The 23545-nt window shown below is 32.5% G+C and overlaps 1 protein-coding gene across 12 annotated transcripts in view; it reads right to left on the minus strand.

The window, feature by feature from the left end:
- LOC114336930 (uncharacterized MFS-type transporter C09D4.1) overlaps positions 1-23545 on the minus strand; it is a 467061-nt gene that overhangs the window by 189356 nt on the left and 254160 nt on the right. The window contains exon 1 of one of the 12 annotated variants that reach the window (XM_050641714.1): positions 10155-10293. The exons of the other annotated variants lie outside the window; for them this stretch is intronic. The gene's annotated coding sequence lies outside the window, so the exon portion shown is untranslated. Of the gene's footprint in view, positions 1-10154; positions 10294-23545 lie in introns of those variants that run through there. 12 annotated transcript variants of the gene reach the window in all.

Here is a 23545-nt window from a genome sequence, read left to right on the forward strand (position 1 = left end):
TGATACCCTCCATTTTTTGACTCTTTATTTCTTTTATATTTTTTGAAGTTATACTTCTTTAGGCACGATTGGGAAACATGTTAAGGGTGAATTTTTATAAAAATGCCATTATGAAGTACGTGCACACCGACAGTTAGTGGGTAAATATTTCAGGTCACGCATATGTCAGTACAAATAGTATGAAAAAAATATATTGGGGTTTTTAGTAAATAAATTTATTACAATTATTTTGTCTTTGGATTTGTCTTCGTGGGGAATAGGACAATAATTATTAAAATATGATGAAAGGAAATTTAATAGGCAATCTTAATATTATAGGGCAACGCAACACCTATGTTGTTGAGACGCCCTACTTTTTTTTTAATTTTTGGTATTGTTTTAATAAAAATTTATTTTAAAATAAAATAATTTATTTTGTTGAAACCATTTACAGTGATAATAACCGGTCAAATAACGCAAAAGATGGAAAACATAATACATTGTGAAGTGAAAACAGATGAAACTAGTAGAGGTGGGAGATGAAACTTAGCGATAAAAACCTATAAATGTACATTATATTTATTGTTTATCACGTTTAGCTCTATCGGACGAGTTTGGCAACTGCCACTCTGACAGTGACAGTTTTAGTTGACATATTCCTCTGATACGTCTAACAATAAATAGAATGTAAGTTTATCGGTTTTTATCGCTAAATTTCCACCTTTGCTAGTTAAATTTGTTTTTATCTCACAACTGAATATGTTTTTCATCTTTTGCGTTATTTTGCCGGTTATTAGCGGGCGCATCACTGTATAATAGAAGTATAACTTATACAGTGCATTCATAAAGTGTGGAAACGGTCTATTATCTCATTACTTAATTATTTTCAGAGTTAAAGCTCTGACAGGTTGATTTTTATATTTAAATTATGATTTTTTGACGTATATCCTATAATAGTGACGTCATCGATTTGGGCGTGATGACGTCATCGATGATTTTTTTTAAATAGGAATAGGGGTCGTGTTGTAGCTCATTTGAAAGGTGATTCAATTCTCTATTCAGTAGCATAAACATTAACATCATTATTTATACCGGGTGGCCAAAAAGTAATTTTTGAATTAAATTAATTGCCGCAAAAAAAGAATAGGCTCTTTTCACGAGCATTTTTTAGTGCGTCACAGTTTTTCGATTTCTCTCTAACGCATTAAATTGTATGTGGCAGAAAAAAACGCACGTCTTTGATTACATTTCGTCGGTGACATTTATAACATTTAATCTAGTTGTCAATAGATGGCGCTAATAATATAATATTAAATAATATTATATTATTCTATAGAAAAAGAAATTAATCTGTACAATTTATAAGACTATACAAATCAAAGGAAATACCATTTAATAAATGGAATAAACACAATTGATTTGTTTTTATACCAAATTTCCAATAAAATGTGACAACCTGTCAGATTTAACTAAAATGTCATGTTAGAATAAATATCATAAATGTGTATTTATCACGGACTAACCTTTTTTTCTATCATTTGTGACGCACTGAAACATCACAAACAGAAATCTTATCTATACGTAAACATACGATGGGAACAAATAAAGGTTCTTCTCAGAACCAACTGACTAGAGATCTCGGACCGTGTATCCGAGTCTGTCACCTTAACATCGAGGGCATAAGCCAGGCAAAATGCCAAGTGTTGCAAAAAATCCTACACGATAACGACATTGACCTGGTTGCCATACAAGAGACCCATACTGAAGACAAAGTCCAGCTTGATTTAAGGGGAAAGATACCTGGCTACGATTTACTGGGAGCCACTTATGATAAACATTACGGCGTCGCAACCTACATTCGCTGCAATACAGAAAATGGTTTCCTACTTTCTGCTTCCAATGAAAATAATATACATGAAGTAGTCACCAAGATTGGAGATATTACCGTAGTTAACATATACAAACCTCCAGCCACTACATGGAACCCAGAAGTGCTAAAGACTCATCCACATCCTACTATATACATCGGCGACTTCAACAGCCACCACGAAATGTGGAAGTACATCACGAATGATGAAAATGGGGAGGCACTAGTAGAATGGTCCGAAGAGCAAAACACATATCTAGTTTTTGATGCCAAAGACAGAGGACCATTTAAATCAGCTGCATGGAGAAAAGAATATAACCCAGACCTATGTTTTGTCTCAAAAGATACCAATGACAGACCACTAACAACTGCGAGAAGTGTCCTTGCAGACTTCCCACATACTCAACATCGTCCGGTGATTATCACCATCGGAATATCAATTCCAATAATTAGGTCATATCCTCGACCCAGGTGGAATCTTAGAAAAGCAAACTGGAAGAAGTTCTCTGAATATCTAGACCGGACCTTGAGCTGGGTCCCTCCAACCAGCAAACATTATGAGAGGTTTGTGGGCGCAGTAATAAGCACTGCCAAGAAAACCATCCCTAGGGGGTATCGCAAAGAATATGTGCCTGGATGGACTGAAACATGTGAAGACTTATACACGAAGTTTCTCGAAAGTGGTGACCGAGAAATAGCCGATGAGCTTTTACACAACATCGATACAGCTAGACGCCAAAAATGGATAAAGACTGTCAAAAACCTTGACTTCAAAAAATCAAGCCGGCAGGCATGGTCCTTGTTGCGGAAAATTGGAGGAGCTAACCAGCTGGAATCCAGAGAGTCTAAAATGTCTCCTAACTAGGTTGCCTCCCATATAGTATCTCTATCCAGAGCTCCACGAGATCGAACACATACTACCAACGTGAAAAGAGACTTAAGGGCATTAAAACAAATGAACAGAACGAACTCCGAATATTCAGCAAGAATACTTATTTCTGAAATCACACATGCGCTGAAAGAAATGAAATCAGGTAAAGCACCTGGCTTTGATGGTATCCATCCAGAGTTCGTGATACACAGTGGTGCATACACGAAACAGTGGCTTGCAATGTTCTTTAATGATATACTTCAGTCAGGTAACATTCCTTTCTCACTTAAGCGAACAAAGATAATTGCAATTCCGAAACCGGGCAAATCAAACGATAAGCCAGAAAACTACTGCCCCATAGCTCTACTCAGCATGGTATATAAACTATTAGAAAAGCTTCTCCTCAACAGAATTAGTCACAGGATACTAGAAAATGTCCCCATTGAACAAGCTGGCTTCCGCCCTCATCGAAGCTGTACGGACGAAGCTAGTTTTCAAAAGAAACAAAAGACAGCAACAGTATTTATAGATCTAACAGCAGCATATGATACTGTTTGGAGACAGGGATTAATATATAAACTGGCCCGCATTATCCCCTGCAGAAAGATAATTAACCTCATTGACAACATGCTGACCAACAGAGCCTTCCAGGTTATAATGGGAAAGGAGACGAGTAGACAGATGAAACTTAACAATGGTCTTCCACAGGGTTCTGTCCTTGCCCCTTTACTTTTCAGCCTCTATATTGCTGACATGCCTGAAACCGAATCTCGGAAGTTTGGATAAGCTGACGACTGGACCCTTGCAACAAGCCACCAATCTTTAGAAACTACAGAAATCACTCTCACGAATGACTTATCCATCCTCAGCGAATACCTTAAGAAATGGAGACTACAGCCAAGTACTACAAAAACTGAAGTATCAGCTTTTCATCTAAACAACAAGTTGGCAAACAGAGAATTGCGAGTGTATTTTAATAACAAGCTGTTAAAACACAATAAATACCCGAAATACCTTGGGCTTACTCTAGACAGAACGCTCACATTCAGAGAACACCTGACGAAAACAGCAGCAAAATTGAAAACACGCAACAATATAATACAGAAACTCTGCGGCACTACATGGGGGTCCACAGCATCAACATTAAGATCCTCTGCTCTTGGCCTGATATATCCGGTGGCAGAATACTGTGCTCCAGTGTGGCTAAATAGCAGGCATACCCACCTGGTCGACACCCAACTAAACCGTACTATGCGTATGATAACAGGCACAATTAAGCCCACCCCTACAATGTGGCTACCTACCCTTAGTAATATAGCACCACGTAACCTACGCCGCGAACATGCATTGGTTAAAGAATATAACAAAATAATGGACAGTCGCCAGCTTCTAGTCCACAACGACATCCCCGATATTCTTGAAAACCGTCTCCGATCCAGGTTACTCCCTCTATAATCTGCTCAAGCGCTGCAGCAATCCAACTTTGACTTAAATACCCGATGGAGAGAAGATTGGGTAAGTAGGACAGATCCGCATTACCATAGTCTACCGGACATCATAGGGAAACCTGGCGAATTTGAACGTCCCCGTAAGATTTGGGCAGCCCTTAATCGAATTCGAACAAACTGTGGAAGATGCGCCGACTCCCTCCACAGATGGGGTAAACTTCCCTCGCCTTCTTGTGACTGCGGCGCTGCAAGACAGACGATCAGTCACATTGTTCAGGACTGCCCACGCAGAGCATACACAGGCGACCCTATAGACTTTGTAATGGCAACCGAAGGGCCAACCGAATATATAAAAAAAATTGGACATCTGCTTGTGATGCATTGTATAATGCATAAATCTAAATATATTCTGTGATATACTTAAGCCATACGCTAAATAAAATAAATACTGAAACATGCTCATGAAGAGAACCATATTAATATGTAATTTATTTATAGTGCAGTCACTGAAGGTGGATATGAGCTATTACTTCCGATTTCGTTGAACCTTAATCGATTTGCATGAAAATTGTTGAGCGGTTAGAGGATATCTCAAGGAACAAAGGTGACATGGTGTTAACTTGCGCTTATACCCTGGAGGTGGATGCCACCCCTCCTCAAGGGTGAAAATTATTTTATTAAAAATGACCCCACAATTCGATAGAGGGACAAATTATAAGCAAAATTTGTTATATAAAGTTATTAAAATAAATCAAAACTTTTTGAATTATTAAAGATCAAAAATTTTAATTTTTTGTGAGAAAAATGCATGTTTTTAACCGATTTTTCATAAATAACTCAAAAACTATAAGTTTTACCAAAAAAGTTATTCTTATCAAAATTAAGGCTAATAAAAAATCAAATAAACTCCTTACTATAAAAACCTTTCAATGTTAAGTAGAAGTGAGTTATAGGTAATTGAATGTATATTTCTTTCGTCAAGTACCCAATTCTAAGTATTCAAGCTTAAATACCGGAAAAATGATGCATTTTTAACATAAACTTATTAAACATTTGTCAAAGTTCTTAGAAATATCTATCAAATAAGCCCTCGAACAAGTTGATAGTATTAAAATTTATGCACCAAAAATGTTTCAAAATTTATCTTTTAAAAATTTTTCCAAAAAATGTTATTGTTTTTGTTAATTTTTAAGATATCAGGTTCACCTAAAAACCAATTATAAGTAGATTCCAAGAGCTATTAAAAAACGTCGAATTTTGTCTTCTAAATCTCTTACTTTTTTAAAAATAAAAGGTTAAAATAAAAGGTTTCGCAGCAAAATTAAAATTTTAAACGTTTCTATCTCGGTTATTTTTTACTCTATGGAAATAGTAAAATGGGTAAAGTATTTGAAACAGAAAAAACTAAAATATAGTTATATATCAGTTTTTACGTATATTGAGTATTTTTGGAGTTATTATGAAAAGAAAATGAAAAGTACGATAATTTTAAAAATTCTGATTTTTTAAGTTATATCTTTTTTTCAAAAATATGCATTCTAAACCGGTCAAAATTGTTGAAATCATTAACTATGTTAACCTAAAGAAATTCTTGTTAGGAATACTACAAACCTTAATTTTTGTGGAAATGGCGTATGTTTTATTTTTCACTTTTTCCTAAAAAAATCGAAAGGGACCTCTTATTTTCATCATAACTTTCTTAATTTTGAAGCTATTAACTTCTACTGGAGCTCATTTGATAGGTATTCCGAAGCACTTTGAGAAGTGCTTAACAAGTACCTATATTGTATAAAATGCATCGTTTTCCCGTTATGTAAGCTTGAATACTTAGATTTGAGTACTCGTCGAAAAAAATATACATTCAATTACCCATAACTCACTTTGAAATAACAGTAGTTTAGTTCTTTAAGTGGAAAGTGTATTACATGTTTTATTATCTTTAATTTTGGTAATAATAACTTTTTTACAAAAGCTTATAGTTTTTGAGTAATACGTGAAAAACAGCTTTAAAACGTGCATTTTTTTTTTCAAGAAAAAATAAAATGTTTGATATTTAATTTTTTTTTGAAACGTTTATTCAGCAATCTGTTAGTTATAAAAAATTCTAACAATAAGGGTCTTTGGGGTTTGAAGTATAAAAAATTGACGTTAGAGAGGTCAGTCCAATGACTGGACCTCTAGTATGGAACAAACATGACATTCCGATAATATGCTACATATAAACATACATTTTACATTTACAAACAATACATATATCTAAAACATAAACCCAATTACGGTAAGTTATAAAACTTAATTATAAATAAGGTCCAGTGGATTTTTACGTTTTAGTCTGTGAGTTTGTTGACTATTATCAAGCAAGTTTATTGCCAGGGCATTTGGATGTCTTTCTATGCGTTTTATGTACCGAACACTGCACTGAACTATCACTTCACTGATCGTAGGTACTTCTAGATCACAATAAATGTCTTTGTTTGACACGAACCATGGGGCGTCTGTTATAGAGCATAACACTTTGGATTGTAATCTTTCCATTAGGGATATGTTGGATTTTGCTGCTGTACCCCATAGCTGGATCCCATAGGTCCAGACCGGTTTGAGTATTGTATTGTATACCAACAGTTTGTTCCGTATATACAACTTCGATGTTCTGCCCAGTATCCAATAATGTTTACGAAATTTTAAATTTAACTGTTGGCGCTTTTTCCATATATGTGTTCTCCATGTCAAAGTTTTGTCCAGATGCATACCAAAGTATTTAACGCTTTCGGCTTGTGGAATTTCTTTGTTATTTATTTCTATATTGGGCGATATTTTACGACATTTTGTAAATATGATATGTTGTGATTTTGATTCATTGATCTTTATTCGCCATTTCTTTGTCCACTTTTCAATGTTCCTAATACGCCTTTGAAGAAATTAGGTAGCTGTTGCGGGGTTTTCATCTGTGACTAACATAGCTGTGTCGTCTGCGAATGTTGTAGTCGTTACATTTTCGTTTGTTGGTATGTCGTGTGTAAATATTAGATATAATATAATATAGGACCCAGAACACTACCTTGAGGGACTCCAGATCGTATAGGGTAGATTTTTGATGTTTTTTTAGATTTTAAATTTTAAGATTTTGATGATATTTAATAACTTAAAAGGTATTGATTTATGTTAATAACTTTATATAACAAATTTTGCTTAGAAGTTGCCCCTCTATCCATTTCTGGTATTATTTTTAATAAAAAAAATTTCACCCCCGAGCAGGGGTGGCATCTACCCCCAGGGTAAAAGCGCAAGTTGGCATCATGTCACCTTTGTTCCTTGAAGTATCTTCTAACTACCCACCAATTTTCATGAAAATCGATGAAGGTTCAACGAATTCGGAGGTGAAAACCTTCAGTGACTCCACTATTAATTCAAAATACATTTTACTGCTGTCAGAAAAGAAAAAAAATGTTTATTTGAAAAATAAACATTGCTTTTCGCTTAGATTAAATGTTCAAACTGCCAAGAGGCAGGTGTGTGGCTGTTTGACATTTATGGCATTCGCATAATTTACGCGAAAAGTAATGTTTATTTATGAAATAAACATTTTTTTATACTATGTGGCATCAGTAAAATGTATTTTGAGTTAAATAAATTGCATACATTCTTCCTTTTGCGTCAATTATTTTAATTCAAAATTATTTTTTGGCCACCCTGTACAAATAATGATAATAATGTTTATATTACTGAATAGAGACTTAAATCACCTTTCAAATGAGCTGCTACACGTCCCGTAATCCCATTTAAAAAAATCATCGATCATCACGCCCAAATCGATGACGTGACTATTATGTACAGCTGGTTCCTAAAAAAACTGATACGACTCTTAAAGCGTATTTTGTAAAAAATTGAGCAGTGTATTTTGAAGGATAAATACTTATTATTTACATACTGTCACTGTCACTGCTAAATCTTAAAATTTGTCAGATAACTTATTTTGTTCAACCTCAAAAAATGGCTCCACATGCTAGCAAAGAATTAAAAGCAAGAATTGTAACGAAATTATAAGATGGTTGGTCACTATCTGCCGTAAAGAACTATTTTAACGTAAGCAGAACAACAGTTTTTAACATTAATAAAAGATGGAGAAAACAAGAAACTCTCTAAAGAAAGCAAGGTTCTGGAAGACCAAAAATATCTACAGCTCATGAAGATAGTACGCTTTTGGAGAGATTAGTAGAGGGACCAAGCAAAATAGAATTATGTTTTAGTGACGTCACGTTGCCTAGCAACCGTCGAATCTCCCATTGTGAAATTCGATTTTGTGACGTCAGCAATATAGAATTCTATTTGGCGTGCTCTCAGCCTAGAAGATAATCCTTTTGAAGATGTGAAAACTGCAAGAATTCAAAAAAATATCAAAATTTAGACCTTAATAATTATTACAATTTATGAATTAACATATATAATCAGTTGTTTGTATATTTTATTATTTGTCTGTCATAATACATATAATATAATGTCAAACCAATCAAATACACTGCTCAAAATGATCAAATCTTACTAATAGGTCTGGATCCCGCGTATGAAAAAAAAAAGTTGATTAATAGCAAGCTGAAAATTTGTTAATAGCGTAAGGGTATCTATTCGGATAAACTTTGATATATGGGAACACTGGAACAGGGGCAGTTTTAACTGTGGAATTAAAAATTTGGAACGGTCACACCACGAAAACGGCACATTTATTTTGTCCGACAGAACAGACTTAAACTCTCCGAACAGAGATTAAACTCTCATGCAAAAATCAGACTGCTATTTATCACCTGTCATAATTCCTGTAATTTGACATATTCTACATGTTCCACTCATTAAAACGCCCATTTGGTGATAAATAGCAGTCTGATTTTTGCATGAGAGTTTAATCTCTGTTCGAAGAGTTTAAGTCTGTTCTGTCGGACAAAATAAATGCGCCGTTTTCGTGGTGTGACCCTTCCAAATTTTTAACCTGTTCCACAATTAAAACTGCCCCTGTTCACTGTTCCAGTGTTCCCATATATCAAAGTTTATCCGACTAGACACCCTTAAGCTATTAACAAATTTTCAGCTTACTATTAATCAACTTTTTTTTCATACGCGGGATCCAGACCTATAAGAGTCGTATCAGTTTTTTTAGGAACACTGTACTATAAGTCAAAAAATCATAATTTAAAAATAAAAATCGACCTATCAGAGCTTTAAGTCTGAAAATAATTAAGTCATGAGATAATAGACCGTTTCCACACTTTATGAATGGACTGTATAATAGGAGTATATCAGATATCAAATTTTATTAGTCGTATAGGAAGTATGTAAAAAATGTGCTCCTTGCTCAAGAACATCTCTATTTTTGAGAATATCGAAAACTAATATACATAAAATATGTTTATAATGAAAAATAAATTTAAAAAATTGTTTACTTACAATAATAAAAACTATTTTTCAACATTGTCTCTGCGATAAACTTGAAAATTCAAGTTTGTGCATAATAATATAATGCAACATATTTTACCAATTATAAATTTAATGAAACAATTCTACATAACATATTTAGCAACAAAGTGCCAAAAGGGGTCGCCTGCAGTTTCTCAACTGTCTAACTTCAAGTGCCTAACTTCACGCGTAACTTTAATACGAGAATTATAAAAAATATTTGCATTTAAATTCAGATTCCGTAATTTTTTGACCATTATTAAGTGAGTACAAAGACATACATATTTTTTTTCTGTAATTAGACCTTCAATAATTTACCGTGCACTTTTCGTAGACTCTACCTTGTGGGTAGAGTCGTGTTGAGAAACTGCAGCGTGCCCGTGCCAAAAGCATGGATTTCACGGGAAACGTAAACACGTAAATAGACCCGAAGTTAGCCGCAGTTTTAGTGACGTAAATCTAAAGGAGTATAATAACTGTGAGTATATCACAATAACATTGTTGTTTTTAGTGTTTTCTTTACAATTTCATCACATTTTCTCACCTTTTAAACCTTCCTTGGACTTCTACAAATGTTTTAAAATCGAAATTTGCTAATTCAGTTCAGTAATTCTGGAGCTGTTATAAAAAGATATAACAACATAAAATGCCGTTTATTAAACGTCATTCAATGTTTACGTATCGACAAACCGGACCTGACTGAGTTCGTGACTTGTCGCATTCAGATTTTATAAGATAAGATACGATTACATCAACTTTACCGCAGATATAACCGACTATTTTGGTTTCAATAATATAAATCGTAAAGCAAAATGTTCCAAAACATTTGAAAAATTGTACGAATAGCCAAGAAACGATTAGAATAAGATTTTTGCTCCACAAAACGACTCTAGTTCCAATATTGAAATTCCAATTAATAAATCATTATGTATAGTTAAAGATTTCGAGTCCAGAGAAATAAGGTTTTTGTCGGAACACTTAAGCAGCCAGGTTGCAAATGGATTTTTTGGATACTATATACCTAATACATTATAAATACAAAAATGCCCGTCACAGTTCGGACGAGAAACTTAGTTATTAAGAGAAAACAGTAGCGATCAACAGGTAGCAAAAACGCGTTCCAAGATTGCGGCTGTAATTTTGAATATTTTTTCGAGATATTTAGCACACGTATTCGTAATATAATAAAGAATGGCGGTACAGAGCCCAATTTGAAAAATATATTAATATGTGGAAATTACTCTGTAATTAAATACAATATTAAAAAAACGAGCCTGTACCGCCATTAAGAAGAACAAAAAAATACACTTTCTTTAAATAAACTTTTTTATCGGAGGTCTAGATTTTGTGTTATTTTGGAACTACTAAAATTTTTTATTTCATTAGTAGTTCCAAAATGACACAAAATCTAGGTATCGGATAAAAAAGTTTATTTGAAGAAATTGTATTTTTTTGTTCTTCTTAATGGCGGTACAGGCTCGTTTTTTTAATATTGTATTTAATTACAGAGTAATTTCCACATATTAATATACTTTTCAAATTGGGCTCTGTACCGCCATTCTTTATTATATTACGAATACGTGTGCCAAATATCTCGAAGAAATATTCAAAATTACAGCCGCAATCTTGGAACGCGTTTTCGCTACTGTTTCCTTTTACAAATAAGAGTCAAAAATGGCAATTTTATTTTATGAGTGCACGTATTTTAGTAATTCCCTTCCACCGACCACGAATTAAATCCGTTCGGACGCCATTTTTAAAGCTTAATTAACCACTCTGTTGAGGTTTAAAGTTTACTCAAACTTTTACACATAACCTATATATCTTCAACTTCAAAATGGCTCTGGTTAGGTTGCTTAATTGTTATCAGCAAAGTAGCCGTCAATTAAATAAAAAAAGTGGCTAACTTTGACCGTAATTAACCTACGCGAAAAATTTTTTTAAATTCGTTTAAGAATACCAGTTTTTCAAATTTCATTGTAGTTTTAGCCTACAGTCAATATTAACAAAGTTATTCAAATTGTTTATAAGCCAAAAATGACTCTATTTTAGTAAAATGTTTTCTGAGTGATAAAAATGACTTTTTAGTGATTTTTTTAAATGCGTTGAAAATATGACCATTCTTCCTTCACGTTGTTTTCACAGAATTGCTGTATCATTATTATTTTCTGAACAATAACATTGCGAAAAAAAGCTCTTTGGGATAAACAAATTGAATAAAATTTAAACTAATTGACGCATCGTCTTAAAATTTTTTGTGCATTGTATGGACTGTTTGACTCAACTTATCATGCAATATGAAAGTCCTAAATTTATTTTCGCAAAAGTTATAGCAAATTTTTTATTTTGGAAATTTTAGTCTTATTTTGCACTTTTTTTGGAAATTTTAGTCTATTATAAATAAGACATTTAATTACCATATTTTTACCTGTAGCGATTTAAACGAAAAAACTCTCATTTTTGACCCTTATTTGTTAATAACTAAATTTGTGGCTAACTTTGTTAGCAAAAGTGGCTAACTTTGACCGTAATTAACCTACGCGAAAATTTTTTTTTTAAATTCGTTTAAGAATACCAGTTTTTCAAATTCCATTGTAGTTTTAGCCTACAGTCAATATTAACAAAGTTATTCAAATTGTTTATAAGCCAAAAATGACTCTATTTTAGTAAAATGTTTTCTGAGTGATAAAAATGACTTTTTAGTGATTTTTTTAAATGCGTTGAAAATATGACCATTCTTCCTTCACGTTGTTTTCACAGAATTGCTGTATCATTATTATTTTCTGAACAATAACATTGCGATAAAAAGCTCTTTGGGATAAACAAATTGAATAAAATTTAAACTAATTGACGCATCGTCTTAAAATTTTTTGTGCAGTGTATGGACTGTTTGACTCAACTTATCATGCAATATGAAAGCCCTAAATTCATTTTCGCAAAAGTTATAGCAAATTTTTTATTTTGGAAATTTTAGTCTTATTTTGCACTTTTTTGGAAATTTTAGTCTATTATAAATAAGACATTTAATTACCATATTTTTACCTGTAGCGATTTAAACGAAAAAACTCTCATTTTTGACCCTTATTTGTTAATAACTAAATTTCTCGTCTAAACTGTGACGGGCATTTTTGTATTTATAATATATTAGGTATATAGTACCCAAAAACCATTTGCAACCTGGCTGCTCAAGTGTCCCGAACATGGTATATTTTTGCCTTATTTCCCTGGTGTATTCTCGGTCATGTCCGAAATAATAAAATTGGAATATGGAGTTTCTTCGAGCAATGATTTAACACTATAATAGATGATTGTTGCGCTATGTGAATTACAACATGTAATTCTATAAGCTACGAGGACGACTAGGACGAGAAACATTGTACATGGGAGAAGACGCGAGCACAGTCGTAGTAGAAGAAGACCACAAAAACGATGGATAGAGGACATCAAAGCAAAAAATTAGGAGAAACTGGTACCAAATAGCACAAAACAGATAAGAATGGAGAACTCATGGAGATTACTTTGTTCAGCAGTGGATGCAAACAGGCTGAAGAAGAAGATTGTTAATAAAATAGTGGATAACTACGAAGAACAATAATAATATAAATATAGTCCCACCTTTTCAAAAAAATGTATTCATTAGCAGAAGAACAACAAGGTTTTAGGTCCGGAAGATTATGCACCGACGCTGTATTTATGAGGCAAGTTGAAGAGAAATCATTAGAACCCAATAAACTGGCAATTTATGTTTCGGCAATTTATCAATTTATTGTACGCAAGAGAGGTACCTCTAGGAAGAATCAAAACAAACGAAAATATCTACCACAGTAACAGTAAAAGTACCTAGAGGAAGAACTAACTGGCCCAATTAAAGCTGAAAATGGGATAAAAACATTCCCTGAGTCCTCTATTGTTCAACCTGATCCTGGATGAAATGAGAGAAAAAGTAAGAACTAAAAAAGATGCAAAATGGGAGAAAAAGAATTTAAAATAATCTGCTATGTAAACATGCAATAATAATCTCTCGAAGGTAAGATGATTGCTGCACCAATTTAATACAACCGCCAGAAATTTTAACATGTTAAGTTCCCCAAAAAAGACAAAATGCATGTTATAACAGCAAATTTATTAGTAAGATGTAAATTAAAGCGGGAGGATCAAATAATAGAACAAATTATGGAGTTTAAATATCCAGGCATTACACTATCTAACTACAACTACGGAAAGCTCGAAATCGAAGATCAAGTGCATCGAGAAAACAAAGCCGCAAGGAATGAAAAAATATGGAGAAATAAAAATATCGGAAAAGAAGTGAAAAGCAGCATTTAAAAACAGTCATCAGACCAGAGAGGACAAAAATAATGCTAGAAACAGCAGAGCAAGGAAACCCTTCGGAAAATGGATGGTAAGACGCTATGGAATAGAGCTAGAAGTACACATATACGACGTAGACGCAAGGTGGAGGACATTAATAACTGGGTAAGAAACAGAGGACTAGAATAGAAAGACCATATAAGATGAATGACAACAAATAGAGTAGAAAGGACGCCGAGAGACGGTTCCCCAAGGAAGACGATCAGTGGGAATTAAGTTTTTAAAAGGTCCGTGGCTAGGCTGTCGACGCTGTTCAGCATTCTTCATTGATCAGCATTTGTGATGAGACAATTTTTATTAAACACTAATCAGAATTATTATCGCTAAAGGGAATCTGCCACTATTTATTATTTACTAAAACCCGTTTTTTTTTTCAATAAGAAATATATCGCGTGTACATCCTGTTGTTTAAACAGATTTAAGGTGTTTAATGCTCTGTAGATATACACACCCAAACTTATATGGAATCACCATGTATTTCAAAGTAATATTTATTTCTTTTGAAAAAACTTGTTATTGTTGCGAAGAATAAAGGTGTGTATTGAAAATAAACAAATCGATAAGACAATCAGATAGTACAGCTCGGTACGGTAAAGGTAAGTTATTTGCTTGACTTGCAAATTGAACGAAAATAAATAAACTAACTTTTGCGTCCAAAAACGAAAATATGCGTCATATGGGGTTATAGAACTTACAATTGAGAAAGATTATTGGTCTTGTAGAGCAAGTAATGTTCTCAGAGGGACATAGCTGTAGAGCTAGACGTAACACAGGGCGTTCTATCCAAAACCTACGCTAGGTAACAGGACTAGGAAAGATCAAAAATAAAGCAAGGTAAAGTCGCCAAAAAGTAATAACGCCTAGCCACGATCGTTTAATTGCCATTCAGCTGGAAAACACCCAACCATTTCTCACCTGCAGCTCCAAAGGCAGCTTTTGGAAGCTACAGGTGTAACTCCTTAAGTTGAAACGATAAGAAGAAGAGTTCGTGCCAAGAAGTATACAGCAGGAGACATTTATGGGTTCCCGAGTTATCCAGGCAGCACAAGATTGATCGGCTAAACTGGTGTCTTCACCACCAAAACTGGAACATTGGGAATTGACAAAATGTGCTATTTTCAGAAAAAGTCAGGATTTGTGTAAAATAAGATGACCCACGAAATCGTGTACTTGGAGGTCGAGGAAGACAAGCAAGAACGAAAACTGTCAGATCTGTTCACAAATATACAAGAGGAAGTGTAATGTTCTGGAGAGGAATTGTGATCGGTAAAAAAACTCCTTAAATTTTCATCCAACCAACTTTAACTGCTCACAAGTATGTTGATAACCTGTAGTTAGGCTGTGGAGAGGTGCAACAGGAGAAAATTTAATTTTGTTGCATGATAATGGACCTCCACATATCATTAGGGTGACTAGAGACATCATTGAAGCAGAAGGTATCCCTTGTTTGGAGTGGCCTGCTTATTCACCCGAGCTTAACCCTATAGACAATTTGTGGGATATGCTTAAAAGAAAAATTAGAGCTCACCAGGATAATTCACAAAACACCTCACGGCTAGTATAAGCTGCTCTTGAAGGATGGAGCAACCTACCACAACAAAATGTTGATAATAATTTGATTACGAGCGTGCCCACGCAAACTAAAGCTTACATAATGAGGTGATAACACTGACTACCAAAAAAAAACCAAAAAAAAAATAAATAAAAACAATTTAAACATTATTCGTTTCACATTTAATTTTTTTATGCTATTGACTTTCAAACAACTAATTTTAATTTGTTTGTTGAATACCTTATTGTTTTATTTAATTGTTATGTATTTGTTATTAAATTGCTTTAAAATAAATATTGTTTGACTTCGTGTGTTCGTTTTTTTTTAAATTCGCACGAAATAATAAGAAATATCATGTGATTCCATATAAGTTTGGGTGTGTGTATTATCCATTAGAATTGTGTTATGGGTAAAATTCCATTCAATATTACATTCAAAGCATAATTTTGCAAATTAAATTATTTTACATTTTCATCTACTCAACTGTTAGCCAAAGTTATGTAAGTAAATACTACGTCTACGTCAGACGAAATCTAAGTAGTTAGATAGAATCATAATATAATAAAGTAGGCATGTACAAACATAATTAATTGGTGACTCACATTTTTCTTAAAACATACTTGTTACGTATGTACTTAAAATTACTGTAATAATTACTTCTACCGGAATTTTACTATTATCGTAAAATGAGAAAATAATGCTCGCCAGATTATTTGACTGATAGCTATTTTAAAATACGTGCGATTTGAAATTATTTGAAAATTTATTTAATTGGAATTACTTAGATTTTCTTCACGAATTTGGGTGTACAATATAGGAAAAAATAGGTAACAATTTACATTTTGAAAATTTTGAATCATGGACAATAATCCTGGAAATCATCAATGGCAGAAGCAGAATGAGGTCTTCTTGCTGTAAATATTTTAAAAACTAGATAAAAGTAATTTTGAAAAGAATATAGAATCACGTATTTGGGGACTGGAGGTAAACATTTTCAGCGGAAAGCTTTGTCGAGGAACTACAAAGAATAATTATGGATATCGCCGGGAAATAAGAAGTGGATGAATAAAGAGGAAATAAAAGTGGTAATATAAAAGGGTGATAAATTTGGTTTGATAGAAAATGTTGGAATTTCATATATCCCGTGAGAATCTCTGCCTAGAAATAAATAGGAAAACTGACGGAGAGTGTGTGAGCTGTATTATACCTAGATCCTGCGTACCAAAAAAAAGTTTATTAATAGCAAGCTGAAAATTTGTTAATAGCTTAAGGGTGTCTAGTCGAACAAACTTTGATGCACGGGAACACTGGAATAGGGGAAGTTTTAATTGTGGAACTGATTACAGGTTTTGAACGTCAGACTACGAAAACGTCCCATGTATTTTGTCGGACAGAATTTGCAATTAATTTGTTACCCTTTCATTAAACTCTGACGCGAGAAATCAGACTGCTATTTATCAGCGACATAATTCCTGTCATTTGACATGTTCTACTTGTCGGACTTATTAAAATGCCCAACATATTTGTCGGACAAACATTTTTTTATATATTATAAAGTTTGCTATTGAATTAACTTAAAAACAACTTGCTAGTTTTCACAATCATAAACTTGTCAGGGTGTTCACTTTTAACAAAAAAAAAACATGTTTTTGGACGTTTTTTCGCAAATAAATAAAAAAGTACCTATGTATTTTATCGAGAAAAATATTCTTAGCAAAATTATAGCTTATAAAAAAGTGAAAGAAATGGTGTATGCATGAAATCTGTAGACCCAGTAGAAGCAGAGTTGTAGCTAATGACAAGTAAGTTCTTCTTCGTCAAATTCCAAATCGAATATTTCAACGTGAAATAACCAAAAAACGGAGCACTTTTTGGGGGAAAACTCATAATAACTTTTTAAAGTGCTTACAAAAATGTTTAATCTTGTTTTAAGAAAACCTTCCAACATTAAAATTAAGTGAGTTACGCTTAAAATATTGTTGGTCCCATTTATTTTTTGGTAAAAGAATCGCGAAAATCACCCCCAAATTAGCATTAAAAATAAAATTAATCGTTCCACCTTCACTAGTTACTTTGCTTATGTATTCTTTAATTACTTTGTAAGCTTTATCGGTTCAAAGTACTTATTTTTGAAAAGGTTGTAGTTAAAATGGCTTAACGAGTCACTAATCACGAATGTGTGCAAATTTTGAACAGCCATAGCATAACCAATTTTTGTCTAACAGGAAAACAAAAAATCCAAAATATTCAGAAAAGCAAAAGGTACATTTTATTAGCTTTTGAGATTTTTGGTATTACTAATAATTTTTAAGTTATTTTGAAAAAAAATGGAATTTTTTTCAAAATTAAATAAAAAAATTCTCTTTTAAAATCAATTTTTTTTCAAAAATGAGCACTTTGAACCAATGAAACTTATAAATCATATTAACTTATAAACAATACATAAGTAGGTAAAGTAACTTGTAAAGTGATAAATATTAATTTTATTTGGGATGCTAATTAGGGGGTGATTTTCGCGATTCTTTTTACCAAAATATAAAAGTGACCAACAATATTTTGAGCGTAGCTCACTTACTTTTAATATTGAAAGTTTTTTCAAAAACAAAAATAAACCTTTTTTAAACACTTAGATGTAATGAGTTTTCCCCGAAAAGTACTCCGTTTTTGGTTATTTCACGTTGAAAAGTTCAATTTGGAATTTGACGAATAAGAACCTACTTTTTCCCTACTTTTCATTAGCTACAACTCCGCTTCTACTGGGTATACAGACTTCATGCATACACTATTTGTTTCACTTTTTTATAAGCTATATTTTTGCTAGATTTTATAAGAATATTTTTTTCGATAAAATACTTTTTTTTTAGTTATTTGCGAAAAACCGTCCAAAAAAAAATTTTTTTTTGGTAAAAATGAACATTTTCTCTCGAAAATAACTCGAAAAGTATTGACTTATAGTCCAGAAAGCCACTGCGCATCCGCTAGGAAAAATATTCCGATCCTAATATTTTGCACAATCTTACTCATAAAGGACTCCTTTTAACAAATTTGCATGTGTGCACCAAAAGTGGGTCAAAAAATTTTTAAACGTTTTTTTTTTGTTTTTTCCTAAAATTATTTTTTTTGCATGGAACAAAGTTTTTTTTAGGTTTTTTGGATCATTCCAAACAGAAAAGGTCTTTAGTGACCTTTCTCTAAAGTTGATAGTTTTTGACATATAAGCGATTAAAAATTGAAAAATTGCGAAATCGGCCATTTTTAACCTTCAAAAACTATGTGAAAAACTTAAAATTTGAATGTTGCCAAGGTAGGTAGATATTCTTTAAACATCGATTGATCAAATTCCGAAGAGTTTTTTGCAATACAGTATTCAAAACTCCTTTGTTTTTTAATTTCTAATCACGCGTGCGCGACACTATTTTCCACCGTTGTATGTGTATACAGTATGGTGCAAATGAAAGGAATAAATTCGTTATTTCGTAAACCGGCGACTTTAAGGAAAAAACCCGAAACAGGTCGATTTTTATTTTTAAGTTATGATATTGTGGCATATACTAGTGACGTCATCCGTCTGGGCGTGATGACGTAATCGATGATTTTTTAAATGAGAATAGGGGTCGTTTGGTAGCTCATTCGAAAGGTTCTTCAATTATTATCTATTCAGTAATGTAAACATGTACATAATTATTTACACAGGGTGTCCAAAAAATTTTTATTAAATTAAATTATTTGACAAAAAAAGAAGTAGAAGGACACCCTGTATAAATAATTATATAAATGTTTATATTACTGAATAGAGAATTGAAGAACCTTTCAAATGATCTAGCACACAACCCCTATTCTCATTTAAAAAAATCATCGATTACGTCATCACGCCCAGATGGATGACGTCACTAGTATACCATATATGCCACAATATCATAACTTAAAAATAAAAATCGACTTGTTTCGGGATTTTTCCTTAAAGTCACCGGTTTACGAAATAACGAATTTATTCCTTTCATTTGCACAATACTGTCGGTGGAAAATAGTGTTGCGCATGCTTGATTAGCAAATAAAAAACAAAGGAGTTTTGAATATGTTATTGCAAAAAACTCGTCGGGATTTCATCAATCGATGTTTAAAGAATATCTACCTACCTTGGCAACATTCAAATTTTCAGTTTTTCACATAGTTTTTGAGGATTAAAAATGGCCAATTTCGCAATTTTTCAATTTTTAATCGCTTATATGTAAAAAACTATCAACTTTAGAGAAATGTCACTAAGACCTTTTTTATGGCTATTTAAAGACCTACTTAAAGGGATGGTTTTTAATACTTTAATACTGGGTTTAAATACTTTTATTATATTCTGAAACACCAAATATGAAATGCCTTAAAAATGTTTATCCTGGTACTGATTCGTTAAATTGATGAACATAATTTCATGTATAACAGTAATAACAGTTAGTTTCCACATTAACATAAATAAACAGAATAATTCTATTTGGACGTTACTAATTGTCCGTTACGAATTTGTATAGTTACGAACTGTCGCCGTTACGAAGTGTCGCCTTTACGAACTGTCGCTGTTACGAATTGTCCGTTACCAGTTGTCCGGTTACGAACTGTCGCGTTACGAGATGTCATGGAACCATATTTTTCTAGTAAGGAATAATTTTATTCACTAAGATACCTATACCCTATACTTCAACAATTTCCCGATTATCTTTACCTGGCGATTTGTTATTCATTTTTAATTACTTATTAATAAAATACCACTTAAAATCACTTGAATTTATTTGCTTGACATATTTCTCAAAAAGATTAAAGAATTAAAAATTTTAAAATTATTTCTAATTTTGTAGAGCAGTGTATTTAATCACAAATTGAGAATTAATTGGTAGAGAAAACTTAACGTGTACCATACAAGAAAAAATAACTGTAAATTAATATGAATCTGACTCGTTTAAAAACAATTTACTAACTTCTTTACAAGAATGTTCAAATAATGTGTCACACCAGAACAAAGGTATCCATCACTAATTTAATTTAAAATGACACATAAAAGAATGAACCAGCAAATGGAAGAAAATGAGTGCTGTGAATTACGTCTAATATGAAAGTTTTTATAAAAAATGTAACAGGTTGAATTAACGAAATAATGATCCCGAATAAAAAGGCCCGAAAATTTAAAACATAGGAAAATAGGAAAATATAAAAAATAACACAAAATAGGAAAAAAGTCTAAATATAAAAATGGGTGGAAATGCATAGTTGTATTTACAGTGTACATAATATGTATAAAAGTGCATAAACATGTCAAAATAAGTATATTAACGGTTTTTATTTCTCGGGTTTTTTGGGGCCACTGAACATGAATAGGTACACCATCAGAACCGACACTCGAAGCACCTGTATAAAGATATGTAGATGTTATCCATACGGTGGTTGTTGGGGGTGATTAGCAGGAATACACTGAACTAGTCATAACTCTTTTATTCGGTGAACAAATACCATAAATGTATTCAGTTGACAGATGGCTACATTATCCTGCTCTAAGGGTAGCAAACCCCCGAAACTACGCTAGCTAAATGACTCAATTAATTCGAATCTATTCGCGTTCCCTTATTTATCAATACATCGTTAAGTAAAGAGCCTTGCGGTACATCTTTTCAATATGATGCAAGTCCCTAAATATTATTGAAATTTAACTTTTATTTTTATTAAAAAACAGACTTTAAATTAAATGAAATATATGTATTAACACAACATTAAGTGGGTAGGCGCAAAATTTGTTTGCAATGCTTTTTAAATGCATTCATTTTTTTTCGTATCCTGAGAAAAGTAATTAGTATTTTTGAAAAATATAAATGAAGAATAAAAGATTACATTATTACCGAGGGCCGAAAGTCCCTGAAAATCTCTATAATGTCTATTTGAATAGGTTACAGGGTAAAAAAAAGAAAATTGAATGTAATTTTTAATTTCAAATATCTTATTCAAAAGAAACCTTTTGTTTATTCTAAGGGACTTTCAGCCCTCGTTAATAATGTATTCTTTCAATCAGCGTTTAAATTTTTCAACAATATTTATTAGTTTTTCGAAGAAAAAAAAATGAATGCATTTAAAAAGCATTGCAAGCAAATTTTGCGTTTATGCGCTTAAGTAACATTTACAAAAGTTATATTTTACCCTTACGACTTTAATTTTGGCAAACTCGTCAATCAGATTGGTGTAGTCTAGTGGGGATAGATAGAAGTAGCAGCTAGTGAGAACTCTATTGAAATAAGTGCTATTTTTTTTGTGTTTTGTTTGTCTTATGGAGCTTCGTAAATACTTTTTAATTTTGAAAAACTTCTTTCTCCATTAGCTACCGAGACAGATAAGAGAGTGTTAATAAAATTCTTAGTTTACAACTACATTTGGGTATAAAGAAATTAGGTCATTTTGGTACAAATAGTTCAAAACCTCTAAAGGTTTCATGGAGTATGGTATCATTTGAAATATATCATTTAATTATTTTACAAGATAATTATAATATCAGATTTTTTTCTTTTTCTATTGAAATTATTTAATGAAGATTCATACAATATTTTTCTAGTGTTTCATCATCTATTTCCCTCAATTTAAAAATGTCATTTATAAAAATTAAAAATTTTATTATTATGAGTTTCTAGAAGCGAAAATCGATCAATCAACAAAGCGTTATCGGCAATGTCTAAAATATAGATGAACAAATTTATTTCAAATTTAGCTTCATCTGTTAAGAGCTCGTCCACAGATTTTTCGTAGTCAAATAAACGCTTTTTTCTCTTGGCTCGAATTTTATTTTCAGCTGGAAATTCGGAACAAAATTTTCTGCAATTTCATTAAATTTTCATTTGGTCATCAGCCATATTGTCTGTAACTTTTCATTTTTTCTATAGTTGCCTGATGCGATTGCCTCGCCGCATCATAGCACCGCACGGCGCACGGCCCTGAGTAAATATGTTTGTCTAGGTTTTTTCATTACTGTGTCAAGTTTATGTTATGATCATAAACAACCTTGCTGATGTTTGCAAAACTACATTGCGTGCACTTTACCTAAGGTGTTCTACTTATGAAATTAAACGTATGCTTGGTGTCAAGGCGGGTCGGTTGTATCATCCTTATCATCCGGACTAGACTCATAATGACCTGGTATTCGACGTTTCTGGTGTCCGGCGACCTGGTATTCATATCTGCTATATTAATCGGCAGGGGATACAAATATAAGCTCTTCCTGTCATTTCGAACGTCAAATCGTTTGGTAAACTTGTGGTCCCACAGAAAGCCACAAGTCTTTTTAGGAGTAACTCCTTCATTTCCAGGTTCCTCCACCTCTGATAGTCCAATGCGGGACACCTCCAGAGGACATATGTGATGAGATTTCCTCCTCCTTATTATATAGACGACACATTGGGCCATTCGATAATCCAAGCAGATCTAGATGCTAAATATATCAATAATAATTGCCAAAACTAATCAAAAATATCAATAGTTCAGTTCATATAAATAGCAAAATGACATGGAAACTTATGGACATGTTCTAATCAAGTATCTAAAATATAATGTAACACGATACCAAATATACTAATGGCCAAATAAAAGCAACACCCAGAAGTTCAAATATTTTTTTAAATATTTAGTTGTGGAAGTATAGATTATAATATTTTTATTATTTGTTAACATAAGGTTTGTTCTAGCAAACAGTCAAACTAGTCAGAAACCGTCAGCAAACAGTTGGTCAGTGAGAGAACATAATACAGTCACCAGTGCTATCCCCTCTACTCGCGCTGGTCGACTATTCGCCGATAGTTTCAAACCGTTTGAAACTGATGCTAGAACAAACCTATTATAAACAAATTTTCAACTTCATTTCCGTCAAAAAATTAATAGAAAGACAAATATTTTTTTTAAATACTTATTGATGGAAGTATACATTATAATATTCTTATTATTTGATAACATTATAAACAAATTTGCAACGTAATTTTCGTCAAAAAATTAATAAT

This window comes from Diabrotica virgifera, chromosome 1, assembly GCF_917563875.1.
Source record: "Diabrotica virgifera virgifera chromosome 1, PGI_DIABVI_V3a".
Taxonomy (NCBI): Eukaryota; Metazoa; Arthropoda; class Insecta; order Coleoptera; family Chrysomelidae; genus Diabrotica; species Diabrotica virgifera.